The sequence below is a fragment of the Schistocerca nitens genome, chromosome 11 (genome assembly GCF_023898315.1).
Source record: "Schistocerca nitens isolate TAMUIC-IGC-003100 chromosome 11, iqSchNite1.1, whole genome shotgun sequence".
NCBI lineage: Eukaryota > Metazoa > Arthropoda > Insecta > Orthoptera > Acrididae > Schistocerca > Schistocerca nitens.
In genome coordinates this window covers 69650875-69663531 of record NC_064624.1, presented here as the reverse complement: position 1 = coordinate 69663531, position 12657 = coordinate 69650875, and the positions used below count along the sequence as shown (strand labels likewise).

Here is a 12657-nt window from a genome sequence, read left to right as displayed (position 1 = left end):
TCCTGCTCCATAATCATGTTGATACCTTTCGTGTTCTTTCCATTTTCTTTAGTTTTACTTCTTTTCTTTGTTATTCTGGCCTCCTTTTTCATGCTTTCAGCAGCTTTTTCAGTTTATGTGACATGTTGCCTGTGCGCCCATACCAGCACAATTTTCATGTTGTTTCTAGTTTTAATGCCTGTTCTGCTCATTGTTTTTAATCTTTACTCCATCAGGCCGGCCGGAGTGGCTGAGCGATTCTAGGCGCTACAGTCTGGAACCGCGCGACCGCTCCGGTCGCAGGTTCGAATCCTGCCTTGGGCATGAATGAGTGTGATGTCCTTAGGTTAGTTAGGTTTAAGTAGTTCTAAGTTCTAGGGGACTTATGACCTCAGAAGTTAAGTCCCATAGTGCTCAGAGCCATTTGAACCATTTTTACTCCATCATTAAAACATATTGCAACTGCTGAAACGCATTCTGATTTTATTTTATGCCATGTAAACATTTTTCCTGCACATACGACAGTCGACAAGTTCTTCAAAGATATTACATAAACGAGGTTCTACGGAAACTGCGGCGCCTAAATTAAACGAAATGACATGTAAGCACGAGAATGACGAGATAGTCTACTGTACATGAAATGTATATTTTTAGAATCAGGAAGAACCAGAAGAATTTTATTACGTAAAACAGTAATTGTTTTGAACTCTCATGACATCCAGGGCCCAATAACAGCTAAAAATATGCCCAATACCCTCATGGATGAAAGTTAGGTGGTAACAGCACCAGACGCTAGGATACATAAAAACATGTGCTGTGTGTAACGAATAAATTTGAAATTGCAATCATTAATATTGTTGCAAACATTTGTTCTAGTTAGAAAGGAAGTGTGGAAGTTTGATGAGTTACACTACAGCGAGAGTCAAAAGTCTTTACAATGTACAGAAATGTAAGTATATTTGAATGAATATATTGTACAAATGAACTAAGTAGTATGTTTAAATCCTAATTCAGTACATGACTGATAGAGATGTTATTATGTTGAGGGGATACAGTATTAACGTTAATAAGGAGTTCGAATATTGTGAACAAGAACCTCGTTTATTTGGTCCTCACTAATCCGGATTTCCGGTTTATCCGGATTCATATTTTGTGTCCCTTGGTATTTTTCTCTTTTTTTTCTTATGACACGATGATATGTAGTCGGTGAGGTAAATAGACTGCTTGTCAATAGGCCGGTAATTTAGTCTAGTACTGAGTGATTAAGGAGCTCAGAGTGTGTGAATGACATTGTTTCTCAAGTATTGTCCATTAATATAACGGTGTATTGATGCCCATCAAGTAAGTTGCATAGTAACCACGCCAACAACGCTCCACCACAGCTCATTGTACCTCTGGTGCGCTTCTCGACAGGTGTGACACCATCTGGTTAGTGGCGCGTGTGAATGTATCTGCTCTCTCAGCTGTCTGTTTGTTTGTTTTGCACTGACTAGCCTTCTCTCTTTGAATCATCTAAGCGTGCACATCCCACGCTTCCACCTACAGTTACTACAGTCAGTCTTAAGAAGGTGTACCGGCATTTGTACAGTGCTGAACATTTAAACTTTTTGTATTTATTAGAATATATATCCGGATTTTCGGTTATCCGGATTACTTCCGGTCCCACCTAGTCCGGATAAAGGAGCTTCTTGTGTACTGCACTGCACATTGTAACATTGTTTATGTCTCACTTAATTCCAAAATAAAAGTGAGAATTTACGATCCGTCGTCATAGCTGTGCTTCCAGCAGTACCTCATCTCCTGCGTCCCCAATTTCGCAGAAGTTGTCCTACGAAAATTGCAGAAGTAGCACTCCTGGAATTAAGGATATTGTGACGATATTCCTTCGTCACAGCCTGGGGTTAGAGACACGGTCCGGCACACTGTTTTTATCTGCCAGTAGGTTTCACATCGGCGCACACCCACTGCAGAGTTTACACACTATCTATTTCATAATCTATTGGCACCATAAAAATGTTATGAGGGTTTTTAAAAGAACTCTTTCGGTGCTACCCAGAACTGTCAGCAAAAGGGTTGTGCCAATTTATTATAATGTAGACCAAGTGGGTCTCTCGTAAATGATATTATCTCATTAACTGTTATCTCCACAAAAAACGTTATTACAGTTTTCGGTAGAACTCTTAGGGTCCTATTAAGAAATGCCATCAGGCCTTATGTACGAATTTATTACTTTTACATGACAAAAGTGAGTCCCACATTAATTATCTCATATAATGTCATCGTCACAAAAAATGTTATAGTTTTTGGTAGAACTCTGTGGGTGCTAGTCAGAACTGTCATCAGAACTATTCTACGAATTTTGTTTTCGTACAGAAAGTGAGTATCAGATTAAAACAATTATCGTATAAACTATTATCGCCACAAAAATGTTCTTATCATTTTCAATACAACTCTTCGGGTGCTATCCAGAACTGCCAACAGAACTGTTATACAAATTTATTTTTTCCAAACTGACAAATAAATTTTTACTATACCAAAATTTTGCCGAGTTGTTTTCTTCCCGAAATTCTGCAGAAATATTCGTGTTTCGAGCAGGGAATTCCAGAACTATTGCATACATGTCAAGAACTATGAAAAACTGTATATTTCTCGTAAAAGGGGTGCAAACTTCACGGGAAATGCTCGTAAGCATTCCTTATTAAATGCAGTTACTACGTAACAGTTACCTGCACAGAATGTGTTACTAGTATTTTCGATAGAACTCTTACAATGCTATCCAGAGCTGTCATCAGAACGTACGACTGGACATAATTTATTGTAGAGTAACTGAGCCCCACAATTAATCAGTTATCTTACAATCTATTATAACTACAAAAAATGTTATGATTATCGATAGAAGTCTTGGGGTGATATCTAGAACTGTTCGTCAAAACTGTTCTACGAATTTATTTTTTCTGTGGAGACAGTGGGTCTAACATCAAAGCAGTTACCGTATAAACTATGATCGCCACAAAAAGATGTTATTATGATTTTCGATAGAGCTCGTGGTGTTCTGTTCAGAACTGTTGCACGAATTTACTTTTCGCGAAAATTGACAGAGAATGTTTTCGATACGAAAATTTTTTCGGGTATTGTTGTTTTCTTCGTTTATTGTTTTCTTCGCTAAATGCTGAAGGACTATTCAAATTTTGTACAAAGAACTCTAGAACTATGGCATTTCTATCAAGAAATCTGAATATATATATATATATATATATATATATATATATATATATATATATCTGAAAAAAAAGGGTACCAACTTCACAGTAAGTGAAGAGGTTTCCTCCTTAAATTGCAATTATCTCGTAACGTATTAGCTGCACAAAAAACTGTTTTTACGATATTCGATAGAACTATTGGGGTTCTGTTCAGAACTGTCCTCAGAACTGTTGTACGAATTTACTTTTTGGGAAAAGTAACAAAAAATATTTGCTATACGAAAATTTTTTCGAGTATTGTCGTTTTCTTCGTTAAATTCTGCAGAACTATTGAAATTTTTTACAAAGAACTCTAGAACTATGGCATATCTATCTAGAACTCTGAAAAAATATACATTTGTGAAAAAAGGGTGCCAACTTCACAGTAAGTGAAAAGATTTTCTCCTTAAACTGCAATTATCTCGCAAACTATTAGCTGCACAAATAAATGTTATTTGGATCTTCGATAGAACTATTGAGGCTCTGTTAAAAACTGTGCTCAGAACTCTTGTACTTATTTACATTTTGCGGAAATTGACAAAGAATGTTTTCGATACGAAACTTTTTTCCAGTATTGTTGTTTTCTACGTTACATTCTGCAGAACTATGCAAATTTTGTATAAAGAACTCTAGAACTATGGCACATCTATCAAGAACTATGAAAAAAATGTATATTTCTCGAAAAAGGGGTGCTAACTTCACACGACTCCGTGAAACTACGGCACAGGTCAAAGCTTGTGTGGCATCGCTAGGACACTCGGTGGGGAGTCTTGTTTTACGGTACGTGGTTGTGCCCTAGCAGTTTAAGATTTTAATTTGGAAGGCATGATATATACGGCAAAGTGCGTTGAATGTATTGCTAATTTGGACATCGGAATATACTCCGTTCATCACATTAAACTTCATGTAAACATTACACTATGTACTCTTCCGCGTTTGCTGGAACCTCTGTGGATTTAGTTTCAGGTGGAGCAGATGCCAAGCGGTCACAAGTGCAATCAAGTACGATAATGAGGTTTCGTTTTATGCTGTGCGTATCGACTTGTGCTGTAATACGGGGCAACAGCTTTACCGGCGCGTTTAGCTTTGACAGCGCTGGCCGGGCAAGTGGTCCAGCTAACGTGCACTGAAGTGAGCAGTGGCAGTTCAGGCGTAGAAAGAGACGAGCAGAGGACAACACAGCTTTGGATGTGAATTTTAAACAGAAGGAAATAATGTATGGCAAAACTCGGGTGATTTTCTCCTTAGGTGACCGGACGGAAAGTATAAAACGCCATCGATATTAGCGAACATACTATCGTAATTAAAAGGGGGAGTGATGAAAATTCGTGACTAACGAGGGTAATTTTTCTACATGAGCTGTGTGTGGCGGAAAAGCGCACTGTATTAGCGCAATGTAGTCAAATACGTAAGCCACTGAAGGTATCGGAGTCAGTTGTCTGGTAATCTCTGAACTCCTACCACATCGGACACCGCTGAACACATTTCAGTGCAGCTACGTTGATAACGAGTCTATCAGAAACAGAACCCCAAGCCAGAAAAATGTCCACGTTTCCTCCTCCTCCTCCTCTTTCGTGACGTGCTGTTCTGCAGTTCGCCATCGTTTGGCAGTGGCGCGTCACAAAGCTTCGCGCATTAGTTGCAGTACGTTTGACAGCGTAATGTCTTGTTATTTCTCGCGACAAATCCCTTAACTTGGCTCCATATCAATTCTGTCGTGTTCAGACTGCAGTGTTACGACCACAACTCTAAATATAATCCATCTGTACAGCGTGCTCGACGCCATCAAAATTGTCTTCCATCTTTCTGCGACATTTATCACTCTGGCTCATGTGAGACCACGTCTGTCCTACAAAACAATGGGCATATTCGAACAGAGTAATATTTTATTTTTCTCCAAAACATTTAATCACGTAATGTTTTATCTTCAACCATCTTTTGCAATCTTTTATAATATATCTGTAATTAAGAATGTATACTTGCAATGAAACCAGAAATTTTCTGTGTGATATGCAATTGTGAACTACAAGATGTGTATTTTTCTTGAAATAGGTGATGCACAAGTTAATTGCCATATATGGCTCAAAACCATATCAACCAAAACCACTAAAAATAAGCGCAAAATATATCTATTTAAAACAGCAGATAAAAATTCGCTTGATGCCTTCCTAAGAGAGAGTCTCCATTCCTCCCAAGCTAATTATGTAAGTGTAGAGAAGATATGGCTCAAATTCAAAGATACAGTATCGACAGCAATAGATTCATACCATCTAAGTTAATAAGAGACGGGACTGATCCATCACGGTACACAAAAAACATTGGAACACTGTTGCAGAAACAACGAAAAAAGCATGCCAAATTCAGAAGAACGCAAAATCCCCAAGACTGGCTAAGTTTCACTGAAGCTCGAAATTTAGTGCGGACGTCTATGCGAGATGCTTTTAATAGTTTCCACAATGAAATATTGTCTCAAAACGCGGTAGAACACCCAAAGAGATTCTGGTCGTATGTAAAGTACACCAGTGGCAAAAAACAGTCAACACCGTCACTGCGCGATAGCGATGGAGAAGTTACCGACGATGGTGCCACTGAAAAACCACAGCAGCTGTTAGCATGAGTGACAAAAGTAGGTATATTTTGTGTTGCGATACAACTCTAATCACTTAAGAAAGGCAAGTCTTCCGGTCCAGATGGTATACCACTCAGGTTCCTTTCAGAGTATGCAGATACAATACCGCCTTTCTTGGCAATCACATACAACTGCTCACTTGACGAAAGGTCTGTTCCTAAAGACCGGAAAGTAGCAAAGGTCACACCAATATTCAAGAAAGGAAATAGGAGTAACCCATTTAATTACAGACCCAAATCACTGACCTCAATTTGCAGGAGGATTCTGGAGCACATACTGTACTTTAACATAATAAATCACCTTGAAGAAAACGAGTTTTTGATACATAACCAACACGGATTCAGGAAGTATCCTTGTGCAACACAGCTAGCTCTTTATTCCGATGAAGTAAGTGAGTGCTGTCGACAGGGGATGTCAGATCGATTCCATATTCCTAGATTTCCAGAAGGCTTTTGATACCGTTCCTCACAAGCGAGTATTAATCAAATTGCGTGCATATGGAGTATCGTCTCAGTTGTGTGATTGGATTCGTGATTCCCTCTCCGAGAGAGGTCACAGTTCGTGGCGATAGACGGTAAATCATCGAGTAGAACAGAAGTGATATCAGGCGTTCCGCAAGGTAGTGTCATAGGCCCTCTGCTGTTCCTGATTTACCTACACGATCTAGGAGACATCTGAGCAGCCCCCTTAGATTGTCTGAAGATGACGCTGTAATTTACAGTCTAGTGAAGTCATCAGACGATCAATTCCAACTACAAAATGACCTAGAGAATTTCTGTATGGTGCGAAAAGTGGCAACTGGCACTAAGCAAAGGAAAGTGCGAGGTCATGCACATGGGTACTAAAAGAAATCCGAGTAATTTTGGGTATACGATAAATCGCACAAATCTTAGGGCTGTCTATTCGACTAAAAACCTAGGAATTACAATTACGAGCAACTGGAAAGATCACATAGATAATATTGTAGGGAAGGTGAAACAAAGACTGCGCTTTGTTCTCAGAACACTAAATAGACAGCCTACATCACACTTGTCCATCCTCTGCTGGAATATTGCTGCGCGGTATGGGATCCTTACCAGGTAGGATTGACGGAGGACATCGAAAAAGTTCAAGGAAGGGCAGCCCATTTCGTGTTATCGCGAAATAGGGGTGAGAGTGTAACTGATATGAGACGCGAGTTGGGCTGAGAGTCACTGAATCAAAGGCAGTCTTGATTGAGGAGAGATCTATTTACGAAATTTCAATGTCCAACTTTCTCTCCCGAATGTGTAAATATTTTGTCGACACCCAACTACGTAGGAAGAAATGATCATGATAATAAAATAAGAGAAATCAGAGCTCGAACGGAAAGTGGAATGGTAGAGTAGTAGTAGTAGTAGTAGTAGTATTAAAACGTTTCGATGAACCCTCTGCCAGACACTTAAGTGTGAATTGCAAAGTAACCATATAGATGTATATGTAGATGTGATGAGTTTCATATTTAAATGCTTTAGGTATTCAAACCAAACAAAGAAAATTACGCACCACGTGGAGCGTAGAACCACCGCCCGCCGGCACACATGATGGTCAGTCTACGACCCTGTCTATCACGCCACGCATGTAGTTAACATCTCCCTTATTTCTGATACATAGTCCTACTCGAAAAACAGTCAAAAGCTGATTTTTGCCTGTAATCTTGTGAAGAACATTAACTACTTGTTTCTCGCCATTAACGGTGTTCCACGCGCGTGTTTCACTACGAAGCAGGAAGCAGTGTCGTCCATTTTCGCGGTACGTGTGAACAGCGAGACAATCAGAGCACAAGTACTGGTTACACGGACTGTGACTGTACACAATTTAAGATAAAAGTTACGTAGGTAAAGTACGATTAAGACAGACGTTGATGGCTGTTAATACGTCAGAATGTCTGAAAGGTTCTTCCACACTGACATAGTAATAAGCTATCTAACACTTAAGTTGGACCTACTTCCAAGAGCGGAGCACCACCAGTTTAAGAGAGCTACGGCTGCTGACCAATCATCCCGCTTGCGTTTGTTTACATCTGGTTTGCTCTTATGATGAAGTACATGCTACATACGAACCCCGTAGCCCCACCCTTTATTTCGCATTCACGTTTATTCTCTTATCCGTCTCTCAACTGTATCTTCTTATTCCACACCAACCTACACCTCTTGCTGTGCTACAGAGTACTGAAAGCTTGATCCCAACAAATAAGTAGGATTCTCAGCCACATATGAATTTTTCCAGATGGACTGAAATACGCTGTTGTTCAACAACGGCATAAAGAAGGGGATAGGTCTGATGCTAACAACTACCACCCAGTCTTAGTTCTGACATCTTTATCCAAAATTCTTGAAAAAGTCATGTATTCAGGAGCAGAACCTCTTATCTGTAAAAATGATGTACTAATTAAATGTCAATTTGGTTTTCAGAAAGACTTTTCAACAGAAAATGCTATATATGTGCTTTCACTGATCAAATATTAAATGCACTGAATAACCGAACTTCATCCATTGGAATATTTTGTGACCTCTCAAAGGCTTTTGATGGTGTGAACCATTAATTTCTTTTAGACAAGCTTAAGTATTGTGGCATGAGTGGGACAGTGCACAAATGGTTTAATTCATATTTAACTGGAAGAAATCAGAAGGCTGAAATTAACACTACAAATAGTCTGCCAAAACCAGCAGAGTCCTTTAACTGGGGAGGTATCAAGAACGGTGTCCCACAGAGTTCAGTCTGTTTCCTTATTGGTCTTAATATACATTAATGACTCGCCACTCTATATTCATGAAGATGCAAAGCTAGTTCTTTTTGCTAATGATACAAGTACAGTAATCACACCCAAGGAAATTGTAAATCATGTCTTTCACAAAATTACTAAGTGGTTCTCTGCAAGTGGACACTTATTAAATTTTGAGAAAAAACAGTGAATATAGTTCTGTGCAGTAAATGGCGTAACAACATTGATAAATATAGGCTATGAACGCAAGTCTCTTGCTAAGGCAGGGTATTCAAAATTTCTGTATGTGTACACTGATGAGAAATTGAATTTGAAGAAACATCGATGATCTGCTGAAATAGTTAGGTTGAGCTACTTACGCTACTTCGGTTATTGCAAAATATTGGTGATGAACATCATTAAATTTGCCTACTATGCCTATTTTCATTCACTGCTTACACATGGTATCGTATTTGGGGGCAATTCGTCACTAAGAGCAAAAGTATTCATAGCACAGAAGGGTGTGACCAGGCTAACAGCTGGAGCCCACCGAAGAACACCTTGTGGACATTTATTTAATGAACTTGAGATATTCACAGTACCTTCGATGTACATATATTCATTTATGAAATTTGTCATTAATGACCCACCCCAATTCGAAAGTAACAGCGAAGTGCATAGCTGCAACACTAGAAGAAACAATCTTCACTACTCTGGATTAAATCTCACTTTGTCACAAAAAGGTGTGAATTATGTAGCCACAAAAATATTTGTTCATTTGCCAAATAGCATTAAAAATCCAGCAGATATCTAACCAACATTTAAAAGAAAAGAAAATTATGGAAATGCGGAAGCGTCCGATCCCGCCCATCTGCTTTGACCCATGACGTCACAGATATGGCGGAAACGACCATAAACAACGATTCCAATATGGCGCATATGAAGTCGTTTTGTACACATTGTGAGGACGAACATACATCGAAAAACAAACACACACACACTTTCCACAAGAAGCCTAATGACACTAATGGGACAAGCGCGGGAAATGGGGTGTTTTTGGGTGGGGGCAAACTAAATATAAACAAATTTAGACGCTCACCCCCATACAAAACCGCACAAAAAGACGAAAAAAATCGACACCACAAAACTCCCCAACAATATCGTCTGGAATCTGACACTTCCCTTGACCTGTATAGCTAAACAGGAGCTCCCGATCCCATAAATTAGGATCAAACACTTCCCTTGGCCTATATAGCTCAAAAACATCTCCTGATACACAGCCACACATCGGGATCGAACACTTCCCTTGACCTGCGCACTTAATTTTATCCGTCATATCCATTCCTGAACAAAAACAACCGATTAATTTTACTAAAATTACCACACGACGTACAGCGAACACTAAATTAAACTTAACACAAAATCGTTAACTCACTGAAACGAATTCCACTACAAACACAGCTGACACTAACAATTCTGTATAATGAGCAAATGCAAACTGAGCCCATTACAATTTTGGTAAACATTTTTGGAATACAGTGATCAATAGATTATTATATTTTGACTAAAGTTCAGTCTTGATCACACCATTTATGTTTCAATGATATAGGTTTCATTGAAACATAAATGGTGTGATCAAGACTGAACTTTACTGAACTTTAGTCAAAATATGAGCCCATTGCACCACACGAACGAAAACCCTGAACATACCACCAGAGAGCACAACAAACCACAACACGACGACATCTACAAACACGCCACACTCAAACCAAACTCCGCGCCGTCATGACGTCACACACGACAACACACTTATGTCACGGGTCAAAGCCGATGCGTGGGATCGGACGCTTCTGTCGACCCTCCTGAAGGGCAGCTCCAACTAAATAAATGAATCTTTAGACATGAAGTATTAACCATAAAAATATTTACTATTTTGTGTAAGGAAAACTTATGTTCAAGTGACACATCCCACATCGTTACGAAATGTATAAATGCTGTATGCAACAAGGATAAATGTATGTATCTATGGATGCAGACCAATTTGTCAACACAACCCATATTTCAGGGAAGTGGCTATCGTATCAGCCCTTCTTTGTGGAAGCTTGTCTACAACCATCTGCATTGCTATTTTTCATTTACTTACACTAAAGACGATGAAATTACTCCCAACGTATTAATGACAAGAGATCCGCTTGCTGTGATATAAACTGTATTCCTTCCACTACGCAACAGCAACACACTTTATACTGTAAGCACCTACACATGTAACAATGCGTTCTTCTTAAAGCCGCAACAGTTGAATAATTCTTTATTTCTCCTAATAAAGTATTACTCAGCAGCACCCGTTTGGTTTGACAAGAACATGTATATGAATCTTCAGTTTCTTCCAACTTATTTTTTGATGGAGCAGTCCACAGGTGAACTGCCTGTGCACGCTATGAACCGAAAGTACAGCTATGGACTGTTCCATCAAGAATATATATAATAGTTGAGTTCTGCAGTGAGATTTGTAACTGATACTCTGTATTTTGATATCGTTCTGAGCACTGACAAACACTTATCAGAAAAGATTCTGAGGATGGCTGGTTTTACTGCCAAAGTGTTTCAGTACTGGTCCTTTACGTGGGGCACTGCTTCACGCATCCAGATACCCCCTTATCAGAAAACAGACTACTTTTTTGGTAAGTGTACGGCACAGTCACTGCCTGGAGATGCACGATTATTAACAGAAGTGGAGACTAAACGCCGGGAATTTTGACAACATTTCTAGCAAGAGGAAAATTTTAGGTCAACGTAATAATTCATTAATTTCCGCACTTACAGATATAGAACAAAGACGAAATGGACGATAACAATCTGTGTTACTGACTACCCAACAGACTACCTTGTCACCAAAAACATTAATCTAGAAAAGTGAAAATATCGAAATTCAATGGAACAGCGTTCTGTATTGAAACACATTTGCGTGACTTAACGTGCTGACGATTGCTAATGCAGGACTGGGAGAAACAAGCTAACAGATTAGTTGTACTAAATTCGGCAGTTTTCGTGGAGCTGACTGCTTCAGGAAATACCGGATTCAATGCTCCACTATCGAACTGTCAAAATGCGTCTAGCTTGGTTTGATTTCAAACCATTAGGATTAGGATCAGACTGTCCCAAGGTCTACGCACTATCCTGACGGAAAGTAATTGTTTAATTCCTTAATAGTCAAAGTTGGCATAGCATTTTATCTACTTGCAGAAGCATTGTTCCGTCATTCTGTTCTGTTAATCCTAACACGCAGAATAATCCTTCTATGGATCACATGTGTACAAATACGAACCTATATTTCGGGAAAAAAAATTCCAATGTGAGTAGAAATCTCGTGCGAGCCTATGCTTTTCACTCATGCCTAAAGTCCGTAAAACAGCTGAATTAATTGGAATGTCGGCAGGACTTTAAAATAACAAGATTTGTAATACGAAATTCGTTAGTATTTTGAGAGGGTAATAAACGAACGCGGTTTGCTTTATAAGCGATAGTCTCCATAGTGAACGTAAATGAAACCTTACAGCTACCGTGACTTTGCAAAAACAAACCAAAAGAAAACAAAGAAAATAATTCAACACTGCGGGATCGCATGAAAACAGTCGTCCTTACCTTATTAAGGGTGTGGGTATAGCAGAAGAAATTCTCGGCGCAGAAACAGCAGCACGAAACCCCAACGCAGAACGTCACACTGGATACGACTCGCTACAAATGCGACAGACGCCTGGGCTGTGGCACGCAGTTAGTGCTGCCAACGGCTGCGAGGCCGGCAGGTACCAACTGCAGTCTGCTACGGGGGCCTCACACAGGGGGCAGCGCTTCCAGTGACCCCGCGCAGAACGTGCGAATGTAATACGAAGACTGTCGCGTCCTAATTTTGTTATTGCGGACAAGCTGAAAAAAATAAAGTAACATGTTTCTGAAACTACTTTTAACGTAATGTAACCAATTTTACGCTCACTGTGAAACGACTGTGACCACTGGAGTAGGCTACCTCCCGCACCGGAGTCGAGGGAACCAGGGTTTTTGGGATACCGACGCGCTACAGTACTGCTTAT

The 12657-nt window shown here is 39.5% G+C and overlaps 1 protein-coding gene across 1 annotated transcript in view; it reads right to left on the bottom strand.

Moving 5' to 3' along the window:
* The window catches only part of LOC126213138 (speckle-type POZ protein-like), a 114876-nt gene extending 102575 nt beyond the window's left edge, over positions 1-12301 (bottom strand). The window contains exon 1 of the mRNA XM_049940757.1: positions 12212-12301. The gene's annotated coding sequence lies outside the window, so the exon portion shown is untranslated. The remainder of the gene's footprint in view (positions 1-12211) is intronic.
* Between the last annotated feature and the right edge of the window lie 356 nt (positions 12302-12657).